The sequence below is a fragment of the Adiantum capillus-veneris genome, chromosome 13, assembly GCF_014529385.1.
Source record: "Adiantum capillus-veneris isolate H3 chromosome 13, ASM1452938v2, whole genome shotgun sequence".
Taxonomy (NCBI): Eukaryota; Viridiplantae; Streptophyta; class Polypodiopsida; order Polypodiales; family Pteridaceae; genus Adiantum; species Adiantum capillus-veneris.
In genome coordinates this window covers 73,622,872-73,640,896 of record NC_140943.1, presented here as the reverse complement: position 1 = coordinate 73,640,896, position 18,025 = coordinate 73,622,872, and the positions used below count along the sequence as shown (strand labels likewise).

Sequence of the window (18,025 nt, the reverse complement as noted above, 5' to 3'; positions counted from 1 at the left end):
GCATTGTGTGCAGGACTAGCTCCTTCCATTCCTTGTAGACATACAACTTAAAATTCTCTCCATCAACTTATAGCTCTTGATCATTGTCATTCATACAACAACGGAGCACCAAAATCTTGTGTAATACTGAAAGCCTTGCACGGGATTTAGAACAAGAAGTACGATCTCCAAGTACAACTATCTAATGCAGGTGGAAGTCCACAATGCTGAAACTTTTGGTTCATTTGCAAACTTTAATAGATACATTGGACATCCAACCTACCATTCCCCTACTTCAAAAACCTCACCCACCAGTTTCCCTCCTTAGATGGGCATGGCCCTACATCTATCCGTATGTACAATCAAATGTGGAATAGGCATAACTATTGTCTCAGCCGATGGCCTGTCTCGATAAAACATACAGCAAGTTGAGCTTGACATAGGAGTAAAAGGCTTTAGCTTCTTATATAGCCATGTCATTGTAGATACTAGCAACCCAAGTTTACGTACAAATGCAAAAGAATTGTAAATCTTCCATGAAGTTGCTGCAATTTCCATACAATTCAACAGGTATTGCACATGCCAAGAGCTAAATAAATGTTCAGTCTATCCATAAAGAAACACCCTTGCTTGCCTTCAACCATAACGCTTTTGTCAGCACAACCATCAAGTTGCAAAGATAACTTTGGCTGGCCTCATGCTCTTCATTAATAGTGCAGTAGATGTTATGTGTGAAAGGCACATTGGTGTGGTCTTTTTGCAACAAAGCTGCCCTTCAGGGATTGTATAAGGTGCCATCATGCATTGCCATAATATTCAAGTTTCCCAAACAAAGCCACAGGTGCCATGCATCTATACCAAAGTGGGTTCAGAGCATGAGATCTTTAAGAGCAATCTCACCATGCATGTTTATGCTTTTGTTCTGCTTCATCATATGCGTAGGAACATACCCCATGAATTAGGTGCTTCAAATGCTATACTGAAAAAATGCTGCGCAAACATGGCGGAAAACTAAATCCAAATGGATTTTTTGAAACTCTTAACCTGATAGCCCCTTTGAGATACATATACTGCATTCGCTCAAATGTGTGCGTGCCTCATCCGATTGCTCATATCTGCGATTGTACGGACTCCTTGTGATGGAACCGCAAACATGGAGGTGATTAGACACATAAATAAAAATGCATCCCCTATCCTGAGGCTGGGGCCCCAAGATGTGATGCCAAAATTGCTTGTTTCACAAGCACATCTCCTTGGATGGGCAAGTTGTAGGCAAGGAGTAAGGCATCAACATATGCCTCACTCAAGTGAAAGAGCTCTTGCCCTGTTTGCAGTAAATCCCACCGGAATTTTCCCATTCACTCGAATGGGCACCAATGGTTGCGTTAAAGTCCTCCTTGAATTCACGAAGCGGGCATTCAATGCGTCAAATTCGCCTTGAATCTCATGAAGTTGCTGCATGACCTCACCAAAGGTTGGCGCATGCTCCAACTGCCCTAACTCATCCCTCAGAGTATTGAAAGAAGCCCTAACGATAGGCCAGTTGACCTCTCCTCTACCTCTACCTCTACCTCTGCCCCTACCCCGAATAGGCATATTGTTCAGGTGCCCTTGCCTCTAGGGTAGAGACGCCAGACGCCACAATCCAGTGCTCTGTTTCTTGAGCCCAAGTTCGGGCAAGCTCACATGGCCCTTCTCCCTTGCTATATCTCGCAACCTCCCTTGCATTTCTTTCAGCTTTCACCCCTCTCTTTGTGGCATCCCCGTTTCAAAGCACACGACACACCTAACAAACCATCGAACTGGTGAGGTGAGCAGTGAGCACCTTAAGGTATTTGATCATATCAAGAACCATTTTGATAAGCAAAAGGAAAAGACGCTTGTAATGAAAAGAAAAATGCATATAAAATTAATTAATTAGGGTTACAAGGATCTCCTCTATTCTGACCTTGTAGGCCACAAGCCACAGGCGAGGCGCCTATAGCAAGGCAGATACATGGCAGTGAAGTGGGTTGGGGAAGCCTTGCGAGGGGGCCCAGTAGCTTCGCCTTTGTTGCTGCTACAGATCCTCAACTCCCCCTCAATTTTTGCTCTTCGGGCGAGATCTACCTTCTTGCCCCTTTTTTTGGGGGACAAATGGGGGTGAATTGTTGTGGTGGCCTTGTTTGGGGACAGGGTTTGCAGATGTGGGAGGTCCGCACTCCTTGATAGCGTTCAGTCCTATGAAGCCATCAAGGAGTGCGGACCTCCCACATCTGCAAACCCTGTCCCCAAACCAAGCCACCACAGCAATTCACCCCCATTTGTCCCCCAAAAAAAGGGGCAAGAAGGTAGATCTCGCCCAAAGAGCAAAAATTGAGGGGGAGTTGAGGATCTGTAGCAGCAACAAAGGCGAAGCTACCGGGCCCCCTCGCAAGGCTTCCCCAACCCACTTCACTGCCATGTATCTGCCTTGCTATAGGCGCCTCGCCTGTGGCTTGTGGCCTACAAGGTCAGAATAGAGGAGATCCTTGTAACCCTGATTAATTAATTTTATATGAATTTTTCTTTTCATTACAAGAGCCTTTTCCTTTTGCTTATCAGAATGTTTCTTGATATGATCAAATACCTTAAGGTGCTCACTGCTGACCTCACCAGTTCGAAGGTTTGCTAGGTGTGTCGTGTGCTTTGAAACGGGGAAGCCAAAAAGAGAGGCGTGAAAGCTGAAAGAAATGCAAGAGAGGTTGCGAGGAACAGCAAGGGAGAAGGGCCATGTGAGCTTGCCCGAACTTGGGCTCAAGAAACAGAGCATTGGATTGTGGCGTTTGGCGTCTCTACCCTAGGGGCAAGGGAACCTGAACAATATGCCTATTTGGGGTAGGGGCAGAGGTAGAGGTAGAGGTAGAGGTAGAGGAGAGGTCAACTGGCCTGTCGTTAGGGCTTCTTTCAATACTCTGAGGGATGAGTTAGGGCAGTTGGAGCATGCGCCAACCATTGGTGAGGTCATGCAACAGCTTCATGAGATTCAAGGCAAAATTGACGCATTGAATGTCCGCTTCGTGAATTCAAGGAGGACTTTAACGCAACCATTGGTGCCCATTCGAGTGAATGGGAAAATTCCGGTGGGATTTCCTACAAACAGGGCAAGATCTCTTTCACTTGAGCGAGGCATATGTTGATGCCTTACTCTTTGCCTACAACTTGCCCATCCAAGGAGATGTTCTTGGGGAACAAGCAATTTTGGCCTCACATCTTGGGGGCCCAGCCTCAGGATAGGGGATGCATTTTTATTTATGTGTCTAATCACCTCCATGTTTGCTGTTCTGTCGCAAGGAATCCGTACAATCGCAGATGGCTAAAAGCATGCTTTGGTGGTACCAAAAGGACTGTCCTTGACAGCACCTTTGACAAATCTTTGAGTTACAATTTCTACATGTCACATGAAAAACTACCTATCATACTATATATCAATGGATAGATCTTCAAAAGAAGAATCTAAAAACACAAGGTCCGAAAAGTTTTGACCTAAACTACAAAAAATTTACCAGTCCCCACTTTTTCATTGGTAGAAGTAAAATAGGTCCTTTTTTTGTACCACCAAACCACGCTTTCACCCAGATATGAGCAATCGGATAGGCACACACACATTTGAGCGAATGCAGTATATGTATCTCAAAGGGGCTATCAGGCGAAGAGTTTCACAAAATCCATTTGGATGTAGTTTCCGCCATGTTTGCACAGCATTTTGTCAGTATAGCATTTGAAGCACCTAATTCATGGAGTATGTTCCTACGTATACGATGAAGCAGCACAAAAGCATAAACATGCATGGTGAGATTGCTCTTAAAGATCTCATGCTCTGAACCCACTTTGGTATAGATGCATGGCACATGTGGCTTTGTTTGGGAAACTTGAATATTATGGCAATGCATGATGGCACCTTATACAATCCCTGAAGGGCAACTTTGTCGCAAAAAGGCCACACCAATGTGCCTTTCACACATCACATCTACTGCACTGTTAATGAAGAGCATGAGGCCAGCCAAAGTTATCTTTGCAACTTGATGGTTGTGCTAACAAAAGTGTTATGGTTGAAGGCAAGCAAGGGTGTTTCTTTATGGACAGACTGAACATTTATTTAGCTCTTGGCATGGGCAATACATGTTTAATTGTATGGAAATTGCAGCAACTTCATGGAAGATTTACAATTCTTTTGACTTTGTACATAAACTTGGGTTGCTAGTATCTACGATGACATGGCTATATAAGAAGCTAAAGCCTTTTACTCCTATGTCAAGCTCAACTTGCTGTATGTTTTATCGAGACAGGCCATCGGCTAAGACAGTAGTTATGCCTATTCCACATTTGATTGTACATTCGGACAGATGTAGGGCCAGTGCCCATCTAAGGAGGGAAACCGGGGGGTGAGGTTTTTAAAGTAGGGGAATGGTAGGTTGTTGGTCCAATGTATCTATTAAAGTTTGCAAATGAACCAAAACTTTCAGCATTGTGGACTTCCACCTGCATTAGACAGTTGTAATTGGAGATCGTGCTTCTTGTTCTAAATCCCGTCCAAGGCTTTCAGTATTACACAAGATTTTGGTGCTCCGTTGTTGTATGAATGACAAAATGATCAAGAGCTATAAGTTGATGGAGAGATTTTTAAGTTGTATGTCTACAAGGAATGGAAGGAGCTAGTCCTACACACAATGCTCACAATGCTACTTCATGGAAGACATGCAATGGCTGCTACAGTGTGCACTATCACTTCCCTCCAACGACAAAATCCGAGGTTGACATGTTGCCCCATCAATCAAAGCCTTAACTGGTAGGGCATTGCATCCAAGGTTGTGCAATAAGGTTTGCCAGGCATGATCTATGGTAGGCAAAATTCTTGCAACACTGTTGTGTAACTTTTCCAAAGCTCCTGACAAAACCCGATGGCAGCGTGAGGATATTGTTGCTCGCTGGAGAAGTGTTGCGTGACGCAATAAGAGAGACTATTTAGTGCTTTCTTGACGTGGTTGAAGATCCTTGGCCCTCGGGGGCTGTGAACATGTTTGACTACTCAAGCATGAAGCCCACATACAAGATGACCACCTCCTTTACTTGAAAGACTGCATCTTGGATCTCTAATGCTTGTGTGCTTCTTCGGTGTAGCATTTGATATAGCATCCACGAAACGTAAGCCATGGCAGCTTCACATCCAAGATATGGATGAGTAGCCAACCATAGATGCCTGTAAGATCGTTCAAACTCGGCTGACTAGTTTGCAAAATGTCAGAGAGGCTCCACCACGACAATTTGGTGTCTCTAAGTCATATGATGACATGGAATTCCCTACTTTAAATTGTAAATGTACACCACATGTGCATATTGAAACGTACTCCATTTGTGCATCAAGTTTTGGGTGTCCTAGGGTGGTGGGAAGAGCAAGATTTCCAGATATTGTCATGTGGAGTTGCTTTTGAGAACACTCTCCCCCTTGTGCCAATGATAGGCTCCAAATGGTGAACTATGATTGCCCCCCGCATTTGTGAGCCATCTTCTTCCAGGCTATTGCTTCAAACGTATTTATCACTCTTTGTCAGTCCTTTGAACTTGCGAGTGGTCTGCTCTTGAAACTTGTGCTTTGAAAGTGTTGAGTGTTTCCGAAAACATGTTTATGCAAAGGTGGAATGCATGGTCTACGTGATGTAGTGCTTCGTGTCTGTTGTGGTTGGTTCTATATGACTTCTTCATTTATAAAGTTAGGTGTGTGAATCTAAATTGCAATGCAGTATTTTTGGAATACATTACAGCTGAGATGCATCCTCATGATAGACCCTTCCACACTTAACACAATTTAGCAGAGATACATTATCATGAGAAGCCTCTGGTCACATTGTCAAACAACATATTTCAATCGGATAGTGTTATTGCTAGAAGCTTCATTTCAATGCTTCAAAATCTATTCATGCTTGAGGTCAGTATATGTTGCACTTTTCAGAAACGACTTCTATTTAAGAGCTTGGCTTGCAGTTCCAATAACATGTGCAAACAGTAGTTTCAAGGCTCTTGTTTGGTTTTTGGTACCTTTCCATTTGCTAGACAGTGTTAGTGACAATAAAGAGTGACTTCTCCTCGTTGCTTACAACAAATATCCACCTATAAAGGTCACATTTTGACGTCGATTTTGAAGATCTTTGAGTGATAAGTTGTTGTAGTAGCCACACCAAGTGGAAAAAAATGTGAGTGAAGAATTGACAAGATCACACCATCCTCGATCCCCAACTACCCCAGCTAATGCTATGAGCGTAAGTGAAAAGGGAGCCTCAGATGGCTCCGCCTACGGTGGCTTTTCCACATTGGAAAATAGCATCTCTTCTGAGATGTCTCATCTGGAAATTTATGTAGAATGCTGACTCTTATTACTGATATCTACAATGCTCTCACCAACATCAGTAGTAGCAGAGGGCACGAGTTCCTTCCGATATACCAAAATCGGCACACAATCATATGAGATGGTCTCTAGAAACTCCGTGGAAGGTGTGACAATCACCTGCATTGAGGGGACCAAGAAATCAAGTTAAATCCAAGCAAAGGATTTTCCATAAATAGATCGATGGCAGTGGCACTCTGATAACCTCAAGATAGCTATCTTCACGGGAAAGGAAAACGAATCCAAAAAGTCTGTATTCTCCCCCACCTAATCAAGTCAGCCACTCGCCCACCTGGACTTTGATAGTCACCCATCTGCAAACTCCGCAATCCGACGCATGTTCATTTGGCCCTTGCACAATCAGGCTATCGCCTCGTTTTTGCATAGCCTGCTCACCTTCAACTCGCGCAGTGCTCTTTGCCCCTCTCCACCCTCTTTTGCCTTTTTCCTCTTCGGTTTCTCAAGTGTGTGAGAGAAGCCCAAACCTCAAATGCCGTTGTTCCTTCTCCCTTGCTGTTCCTCGCAACCTCTCTTGCATTTCTTTCAGCTTTCACCCCTTTCTTTTTGGCATCCCCGTTTCAAATCACACGACACACCCAGGAAACCTTTGAATTGGTGAGGTGAGCAGTGAGCACCTTAGGCCTCTGTCACACACGTCCACCTTCCAGGCATGTGGGCAAAATGTTACTGGTAGAAGATGTCATTCGTAGCTCCTCAAAATTAGCCAGACCCCTCGCCTATCACGACTCCATGGAGGACATCCCAAAAATTAGTGGCGCGAGCGCATGCGAGAGGACTTGAATCCGCGGTGTTGTCTGTCTTAGGTGGAGAGTCTATTAGTTGCGATGCGCCCATTTGACAGCAGATGAGCGGAAAAAACCTTTTTAATTGTGTGTGACAGGCAGGGTGCCCCAGTCACTGGTTTTGAGCTGTGTCCGCCATCTACGTGTGACAAGGGACTTAGCCAATCACTTAGTAGGTGATACAATTTTTGAAAAAAAAGAAAGAAGAAGAGGAGAATCAATGTTGATTGTCCTCTATGATCATTTTGATGAAGGAAAAACAAAGATCGCGTAGCATCTTTTTTTCGAGTGCTGCATGAGCGGCCGTTTTGGGAGAGCATCCACATTTTGGGAGTGTGTGTGTTGCATGGTCTCCCATGCAAGAGAGATTTGTTGGAGCCAGTCGCATAGCAAGCATTGCGCGCTGCAAGAGGTCCTGCTTGCCAATCATAGGATGCATAGTAGGCACTGGTACAAGTTGGGGTTCTTTTGGTTGTTTCGACAGTGCAGTAGGAGGAGGGGAGACACGAGCTTAAGCGCGAGGATGGGGGAGAGAGATGGAACAAGAGGAGGATCAGCCTGTTTGCAAGGGCGCAACGCCAGTAAGGCGATCAGTAGGGTGATGGAAAAAGGAAATCTTCTAACTATTGAGGGTTTTTTTTTTTAAGAAGAGCAAGTAGGAACGATCGATCAGTAGGCGGAAGGGTAATTTTAGTCCTCATAGGAACTACTAACACTCCCAAAACTGACCTCTCCTCATTCTTTTTTCAGCATCCTTACTGTTGGGAAATAAGACGTAGGTAAATAGATAATTGAGTAGATTACTTAATGGAGAGAGACAAATTTACATACACGAGATTATAGAGTAGAGAGAGAGAGAGTACACACGATATACGTGGTTCACCCAATGTGGGCTACGTCCACCGGAAAGCACCCACTCAATGGCTTTAGTACTTCTAAACAAGAAGTAGTTTAAAAAGGGATTACACCCTTAATGGAGATCCCGCCTTGCTTCACTCTCACCACCTCATACTCACCTTGTTGCATCAACTTCACACTGTGAAATGTGTGTAGAAATGGCCTCCTTTTATAGGCCAAAAGGGCTGCCCTCTCTCATGAGAGGCAGCCATGTGTAGCCGCGCTTGTGTAGATAAGTCCAAATCGGACCCTTCAATCCGCCCATGTGTGGCCGCCCTTGAGAAGACAAGTCCGCTTTTGAATTCGGCCACCGGCCATTGACTTCCGACCATCGGCCAACCGATGGTTGTTTTCCGACCACTTTCTGGCTACCGTCCGGCCATAATATTCCAACCAAAAGGAATATTCTGACGAGGGAAAAAAGTTGCCCCTGATTCTTGGCCGTGAAAATTTTGGTTTTCGGCGAGTGATTTTCCTTCACGCACGATGGCTTCTCCTCATAATGGGGGTCTTGCAAATGTGCGCTTTTACCACAGAAAATTACAAGGGATAAATCAGGCTTCATACTTAACACTTACAATGGGGGCTAGATGTGCTTATATAGTCACCTTAGCAAATTTCCCTAGCCAGAGTTTGACAAATAAGTAAAATAAATACTTAAAGCCAAAATAAATATTGGGATCACATTGGGCGCCGTTCACTTGAGATGCCATAAAACACTATATTAGGTATTTTGAGAAGTTGTGTCATGCAAAGGCAAGGCATGTGGCATGTCACGCAATGGTGCTTGCCATGAAGGTGTAGGCAATGCCTGTGTCTAGTGAGGCAAAGATTATCGGCATGGCCGACCCTTTGTTTCCATTTAAGAAATCAACATAAGTCTCTTTTTGTTCATCTTCAAGGTTGGAGTTTGATTTTTTTTTGCTCAAGCATGGTTGTTAGGCAAAGTTTGTATGTATTTCAATCGATCCAGACAAACCTATATGGTCACAAACAACAATAATCAAGCCAAGTAGGTACACAATACATAACTTGCAAGTATTTTTCTACTTCTCAATAGGATATATAATTAGACAAGGTCCATTATATGTGAATGATCGACAAAGTCAACTTTCTTTTGCTATGACGTCTGTCTATTAGCAGGAGTATCCGTTATCTAGGAAGACCAAAACTCCATGAGTGTTTATGTGAAGCAAGGCTTCAATTTAGGCACCTTGTATCAAAGTTTCCAAAGTTTGGAATATGTTATTAGCATACAAACTTGCGGGAACTTGGCAATGTGCCTACAGGTTATTTCATTACATGCCAAGAGGGCGTGTATGGTATATATGATAGCTTTCCTCGTACAGCAGATATGGCTATGAGCCAGCTTCAAGCACGTTTTTACTTTTGAATTTCTAGACACCTGGCTAGAGAGCGGCAACAAGGTTAAGACACTTTCCAATTTGTCTTCTTTTTCTTTGTTTTAACCTTTAATTTGGAATATATTTCGTATTGTGCAAACCAAAGTGCTTTGACAAATTTAATGGGAAGCAAGGCTTCTCACCCAAGTCGAGGTACTTCTCTTTAACTTGGGTTGAAGCATCGGCACACAAGTTTGGTGAATTGGCACTGTAGGGATATGTTACGTAGGATAACGTTGAATAGTGATATATCCATGCCAGTACATTGGGTGCACGGCACTTAAGATATCGGCTCAATTTGTAGGGGGTATCATTGTAGCCAAGGGCTTCTTTTTTACTGCATTGCATGCAAGGCATGTTAAAACGGTGAAATAACTTCCACCACCTCATTGTTTATGCTTTTGCTATACCACTAGGTACTCTGTCAAGGACAAGGTGAAGGGGATCGGGGAGCACCATAGACGGAGAGTGAGAGAGAGAGAAGGAGACACACAACACAGATATGGGTGGGGAGACTCAAAAGAGTGAGCAGCCCCCTATACACTTATGCTATGTATAAGGTATACAAATCAGTGGGCGCCCAGACTCTGGGCGGGCGGACAAGGCACAGACGCCTATACCCCAACAACCTCCCACTTAAAGGCGACCGTGCCTTTAAGCAAGAGAACCTAGTCTAAAGACTACAAAAGGCGAGAGAAAACCGCTCTCAACCGATGCCCACTGGCTGACTGTGATCGTGTGCATCCGGCTGTCTTGCTCCCGTGTAAGTCCATACACCACAAGACGTACCGCACACGTACTGCAAGTATGTACGCAATACCGGCATATCTCCCTCGTGCACTATGCCATCATCAGTCAACAAACGACTGACAACCCCAACTGCAAATGCTCCCACTGTAGCTGCGATATCTGGTCTCAAGATCAGCATCTCATACATGAGACCACCGAATGCCGATGCAATGCTAGCGGGCCCTGCTAGCTCTACGGAGCATGCATCAACATATATATCCCTGGCAATAGGCATCTCTGACTGACAAGGCGCGTCAGCCACATGCATCTCCTGACTGTCCTCAAAAGACGCATCAACCTGTCGTGCAACCTCAAAGCAAACCAGCTGCTCTAGGTGTCTGCTGAAAGACATATCCTGCACAACTATATCCCCATGCTCACTGTCGAGCATAGAAAGGAATGATTGCATAATCGCTGACGTCTCAGCCTCCTCTGCAATCATCCACTGCAAACATGACCACTCAATCTGCTGTGACTCACTAGAGCTCTCATGCTCTAACTCCGTATGCATAGACTTTTGCACAACGTCCTCCTGTCGTGACTCACTAGAGCAAGACCTCTCTACCTATCTATCCTACATAGAAGTATCTCGCACAACTGACTCTCTGCTTTGCTCAGTCACTAGCAAAGCATGCATGTCTGACTCTGTCACCTCTCTGTGTGACTGCTCAAGTCGTGCCCCAACTATGTGCACAACGAGCTCACTACTCTGCACTCCATGCAAAGCATCCTGCAACCCACAAGCAAAAGAGACTCGCCTGCTCTCTCGCTCTCTACCTGGTTGTGTGATCACAGAGACAACACTGTCTCTCCCGTGATCCACATGCAATGGGTAACCTGTACCACTCCTGGCACCTCTCGCAATCACTAGCGAACCCAAATGCAACGCAAAAGATCGCTCAAGCAGCGATACCCGACATCCACTATCCCGTAACTGTCTGACTGAGATCAAATCCCGTCTCAGATCTGGCACATAACGCACATGACGCAGGGTAAATCTCGTACCACTGGGCAAGGACAAACATACGTCTCCTGCACCCTCAATGTCATACACAACACCATCAACCATGTGCACACAACCAAGTCTCCCACTAGAAAACGTGCTAAACCACTCATGATGCGACGTGACATAGAAAGTAGCATCTGAATCTAGTAACCAATGTGAAGACAATGTGCAATCCGATATACAATCCGTAGACATAAGATCGTCTGAAGACAAGCTAGATGTAAATGTGACATCACCGTCACAAGCATACTTAGTAACCACCATACTGATCTCACTAGCATCTGTCATGCCCAAATCTGCATCACGCATCTGTCGCCTCCGTTGTCTCAAATGCCTGAAACAGCAACGCCTAATGTGCCCTCTATGTCCACAATGCCAGCATGTCAAGTCTCTATGCCGTCGAGACTTGCGTGTGGGATCAATCTCTCCCATGGACATAGAAGTGGGACTAGACTTTCCTGTAGACATGGATGTCGCGTACATAGCATGTAAACTCTGCCATAAAGCATGAGTTGTAGTCTCCCTCGAGACCTGCCAGTCAACAGACTCAACCAGATACAAACGAATCGTAGACATTGCTAACTCATTAAGATCCTGCCAATCATCATCACGCATAGACTTGGGCTTCGCCGATAAACCACACAAAGGTTTATCTTGCCCCAAATCCGCCAATGCAACAAGCATATGCTCCTTCCAAGCAACAAAATCTGCACCATCAAACTGTGTCAGACCATAACGTTGGAAGTCAAATAAAAAATCAGCCATAATGCTCGCAAAAGAGCAACCAACAATGAGTAGCAAATGTCAACCAAATCAGCCCTAAACTGGCTCGAATCGCATCAACAAAAGTCTGCAAAATATGACTCAAAAACCTGATGCAAAGTTGCACCAATAACCGTGCAAAACCTTGCACAAAATCACAAGTCAATATGACTTAATCGCGCATAAATATCTGACAAAATTTTGGCAAAGTCTCCTTTGTAAATGGAGCAAAAATCTCAACAGTAAACCTCAAAGAGACAATAATATATGCCACAATGGCCAATCCGGGAATAAACTCGATCGGAATCACCTCACAAAGTCATACATATGAGCATACCCGCTCCTGCCGGAGTACCACTCAACGGCACCTCAAATGGCATACACGTGAGTGATGATCGCTACCAAAATACCTTTCAATCGATGACCAAATGTCTGCCAGATAACTATAGCAACATTTCACAAAACCTTGCAAGATATGTCGCTATGCGCAATACGAAATACGGCACACAAGGGCATACACAAGTGACTCCAAACTCCAACCAAATGATGACTGAAAATCACCTGTCAAAGTGGGAGTAAACTCAACCACTATATTATCAAAGAGCAACCTACGGATACGTAAAAGCTATGGCGAGAACATGGATAAAATCCAACAAAATTTCTTCTATAAATTGAGCCAAATCTCAAATAATCTCAGCCATAAACAAATACACAAATCCATATATGGCATACATAAACCGCCAAGACCATGGCAACATAGCTCACTCTCGCATGAGTGGCTCTCTGGACAAATGCATATCCAAAAACCTGTGTACACCTATGAATTTGTTGGTTGCTGCAGGAAATACTCCGTGTGTGTGAGATATACCAAAAACAGTGTTTTTGGGACCCGAAAGTGCACAAATAAACTTGTTGCTGTACCTGCTGTAATTCAAAGCATAATTTCAGCAAATAGACATCACCATCGCGTCCGGAGCGTGCCAAAACCCTGACCTAAACTCCTGGATCATGTAGATCTGACTCTGTATGACGTAGCTACGCAAAAAACTGTGTTTTAGAGCCCGAAAATGGCAAAAACGAGTTGCACACAGTATTGAACCTGCTCCTGCTCCACTCTGCATGATGCAATGTCCTCTCAATGCAAGCTCCAACGCAAGAGCTCTGCCACAACAACATCCAAGCACTCGAATGTCAAGCTCTCCTCCGCCGAGCACTTCTCTAACGAGCTCCACTGAGCTCAAAAGCTCCTCTCACCAAGGAAGCCGCAACCGCCTCCTCGACCAAGCTTGACCACACCAAGCTCCTAAGCTCCAAAGACAATGCTCCTCAAGCTAAAATCTCTCTTCGTGAAACTCCACGATCGAACTCCACCGTCGAGAGCAAGCGAGCTATCGCGCGAGCTATCTGATAGCTCGCTATCGTCTCGAAGCTCTCAAAGTCGTCGTGCTCTCCACAGTCACCATAGCTCTGATACCAATTGAAGGGGATCGGGGAGCACCACAGACGGAGAGTGAGAGAGAGAGAGAAAGAGACACACAACACAGATATGGGTGGAGAGACTCAAAAGAGTGAGCAGCCCCCTATACACTTATGCTATGTATAAGGTATACAAGTCAGTGGGCGCTCAAACTCTGAGCGACCGGGCAAGGCACAGACGCCTATACCCCAACACAAGGTTAGTTATTGGTTGTTTAAAACGATTATTATTTATGTTTCTTCTGTTGATGTCAATGCACGACAACACTAAAGGAACCTAAATCACAAGGAATTAATTCCCAGGCAAAGTGCTATAGTTAAGTCACCCTGGTATAGTCCCAAGCATATACAAGGTAGATGGGTCAAGATGTGACTTATGTTTTGGGCTACATCTCTATGAGAGAGCGTCATACACGTAGATGGTTGTTTGTTTATAACATAAGTTGCAAGCCACACATAGTATGCATAGCAACATACGCAATGGGAATACACCACAATAGGCTAATAAATTTTCCTCAACCTAACATGCTCTCTCTCTCTATCTTTCCTATTTCTCTCGAGGAGAGCATTTTAATAATACAATGATAATAATATAGTATCCTTTACACATTTCATAGAGCATCTATGCATTTGCCACTTGTTAGTTGCAATAAATACAATTTATCATTTCCATTACATACCTTTCCATTGGAAAGCAACTGTCCTCGGTTGCAAAGTTAAAAATCTACAATCATACTTATAAAAAATAGTGGTTAAAATTGAGTGCCAAAATTAGCATGTATCAAAATAAACTTACAAACTTAAAAGAAAATTTTTCTTATGTCTGTCGTTGTCCACATAATGCATATTTTAGTGTCCCATACCATGAGAATATACAGTATATGTCATACCCTAATCTACCAAGATATCATTGCAGTCATCGTCAAGTATTCAATTTTCATAAATATCAAGTCAAGTCGCATAAAAACTATTGACATCAATCATGGTAAACCATATCCAATTCCAAATCCAAATTACTATCATTTCCATACCTGGGTAACAAAATCACAAAAGTTGCAGTGGTGGCCAACCACCGCAGCATGATTTTGTAATCGGTGTTGCCTACATTGACGAAGCTACACTTGTGCTGCCTGAATTGGCAAATCTCCACTGATATTGTGTAAACTACTGAGTTTGTTGTGTGTTGGTGTGCTGCCTAAAATGGCAAATCTACACCAGGATGAACATTTACACACTGCCTAAATCGGCAAATCTGTGTGCATGTGACCAATGGACGAGACAAGGCATTAAAAAAAAAACATTTACTTAATATGTGATACCAAATTGGAGCATGTTTGAGTAGCAAGGTACTTACAAATTGTTGTGCACTATCGAGGAGCACTATAGCTCACATGAATAGCTGCATAGCTTAATGACAAGTCATCTCAATGAAAATGCCATTCAATACAATTTAGAAGCCATGATCTTAGGAGTTTTTGAGTATTCAGCATAGCATACAATGCAGAGAACTGAAATATGAAAAGAGGAGTGGCATATTTGATGTACATACCTAAAGGATATTTTGCATCTGAAAATGTACATACCTGTGTGTGCATGCGAAGAGAGCGATAATTGAAAGAGCCATAATTTGGGTCAAGGTGTATGGCAAACAGAATTCTTGTTCCAGCTAGAGAGAGTTGTAACTAACAAACTCACAGTAAAGCATAGTTGATGAGGTTAGAATGTGTCAATTTTCTACGAATAATTGGCACAACATAAAATGATATAGCACCCTATTTAAGGTAAAGTAGTTTATGTTAGAAAATGGTCAAAAAGGATAGTAGTGTCATGCAGTCTCTAGAGCAATGCAAATTTGTAAGAGAGTGGATAGTAAACATTGAATTTGATTGCATATGGAGAACTTATCTTGCCTCTGGCTATATACATTACAATTAGGAAAACAAGGGATTGAAGACACCTGCAAACATATATGTTGAAGGTAGGCATGATGTGTGAATCATGAGAATGTAAATAGTAATGTTCATATATGAAATTTGCACAATACAAAGGACATATGACACTGAGAAGTATTCAGTTTAAGTACAACAGGACTAGCACAATTGATTCCAATGTATCTCTCAAGCAAAAAAAGGGTAGGAATACTAATAAATCCCAAATATAAAAACGAATTTGTGCAAGAATGTGCAGGAATAATTGATGCTTCTTAATCTAGGAAATTGAATTTGGCCAATAATAAAAAGACAAATTTTCATCCCACAAAGTAACCATCAAAATTTAGGATAGTTTTGCACAATAGTAAGTGTTGGCGTTGTTATCAGAGTATTAGATACCCATGCTCGTCAATATAGAGACAATAAAATTAAAAGGGAGAATTTGTAACTATTTGTCGACAATCATTTCACGTTTAAAGGGTCCAAATTAAGGAAAAGTGCTAAACATGAAGCAAGTCAAGAGAACATATAGAGAGAAAGCGACTCTTCGCCTAGAAAATAGGTGATTTGTTTAGTCATCATCCAAGAAAGTAGTATAATAGCGTAGCACTAAACTACTCAGTGAGAAGAAGGAGACACAAAGTGGTGTCATTCAGAAGAAGGACACAAAGTGGTGTCATTCAGCGTACAACCTTGACATCTAGATAAAACAATAACTGATGAGAAGAAAGTTATGCTTGAACAAAATAATCCCTACTGTAGAAACCTTATTAATGTCTAAAAACCTAGCAAGAAGAAAATCTCTGAAGTTCTGACTTAATCATTATAGCGGAACTAGAAAGTAAAAGTACAGTAACCAAGTTCCTATTTGTTTAGCAAGTCAAGCAATTTAAATGAAGAGGAGTCACATGCTAGTAGGGCCGGGAGATTAATCATATGCAGTTGCAAAAGGTAAAATTGCACGAAGAGAGGTCCACTATATGCTTAGTCTTTATCGACAGAGAGAAGAAAATTTTGCAGAGAAATAATGGGGTAAGGCAGTTGAAAGTAACATTTAGTCACAACAAATAGAGAAAGAACAAAAATTTGATGCATCAAATCACCAGAGGATCACCACAAATATAGTTGTTTCTCTGATTAGTGTGGGGCAATAACCTCCCACATGAGGAGAGGGCCCATTTTTCAAAACAGACGATCTTGTTGTGGCCCTTGCTTCCACTCAACATATAGGCTCATTTGGGTTATAATATCAGTGAGTTGTAAATATAGTGGCCCGTGTGCATTATTAGAGAAGGATGTAAACCCTTGAAACCTTAGTCAATGGAGATATTTAACTTATGTTTACCTTTAGGGGGGTAGAGTATATTGAGCATTAGAGAGATCAGAAAGGCAAACACTCCTTTGCCCACCACCAACATCACAATTGCATGTTGGGGCTAGGCTTGATCTCCTTTGCACAAAACCCTCATCATGTGCATGTGCAAACATGAGTGCACACAATTCATTGAGGCTCAACGCTTTCTAGATGATTGACAAATCTGGCGAACTTGCTAACCCTGTGCTGCATGGTACCATAGTGCTTTATCCATTAAGAGTTAGCGATGTTCCTCCTTGCAAGCTTCGTACTCCTACTGCTTGATGAGCCTGGCAAGGTGCCTGTCTGCAAGCAAACTACAGTGCTTCATGAGGGGCCCCACAGCCTCACCAAATGAATCATGCAAGGAGCAATTGTAATTGCGGTGATATGGATGTTGTTGAAGGCCCTGAGAGAATTGCAGACATCAAAGGCCGTATGGTGCATCTGAATTTGTTGTTGGAGCTTGGACTATAATCTGATACCCTATGTTCAAGGTGGGATTTGGTCCACATGCTAGAGCTTGTGACCGAGCATTGGAAAGAGAGTAACATGAGGCGTTCATGGAGCTAGTCAATCATGAGGGTGAACTGGAGGGGGCAATGCCTAGGGATCAAGCATCAGCAACACTCTATCTAGCTTATGATGATACGGCGAACAATGAGAAACTGTAGCAGATGTTATAGATAATAGGCAATACATTCCAAGCCTTGATGAAAATATTGTTGTTGGGAACTTATCAGGTCAGGATGATGATAGTGTGTCAACAGACCAGCTTCCTGCTTATGAACATGTAAATACTAAGATTGTCAGCAATGTTTTCGCTTCGAATTTGCATCAAAGCAACAGTGTACATGATAGGACTGTTAGCCTCACTGCCAATGTGGGTTTGGGTGATAATAAGGGCGTCAACATTTCAGCTTATGTCAATGACCACGATCACACAATGTAAGATGTGATGGGTAAAACCGACCAGCATCAGCTTCTTATGAATGTGAATGTTTTAGCTGATCTTTGTAGGTTTGGCCTACATGCGCTAGTGCTACAAACAGCAGCTAAGTGAGGTTGGGAGAGAGGGAGAGAAGGTTGGCATTCTGTGGCGGTGAATCACCAAGGACATGCAGCGAAGCAAGGCATGCATGGATTTGTGCGCCAGCTATAGCAAGCAAGAGAGAGAGAGAGAGGGGGGGGGGGGGGGGGGGGGGGGGGGGGGGGGGGGGGGCAG

The 18,025-nt window shown here is 43.3% G+C and overlaps 1 pseudogene; it reads right to left on the bottom strand.

Annotated features, from left to right (window-relative positions):
* Nucleotides 1-14,828: 14,828 nt before the first annotated feature.
* LOC147444253 (uncharacterized) lies at nt 14,829-17,227 on the bottom strand (annotated as a pseudogene).
* Nucleotides 17,228-18,025: the final 798 nt, after the last annotated feature.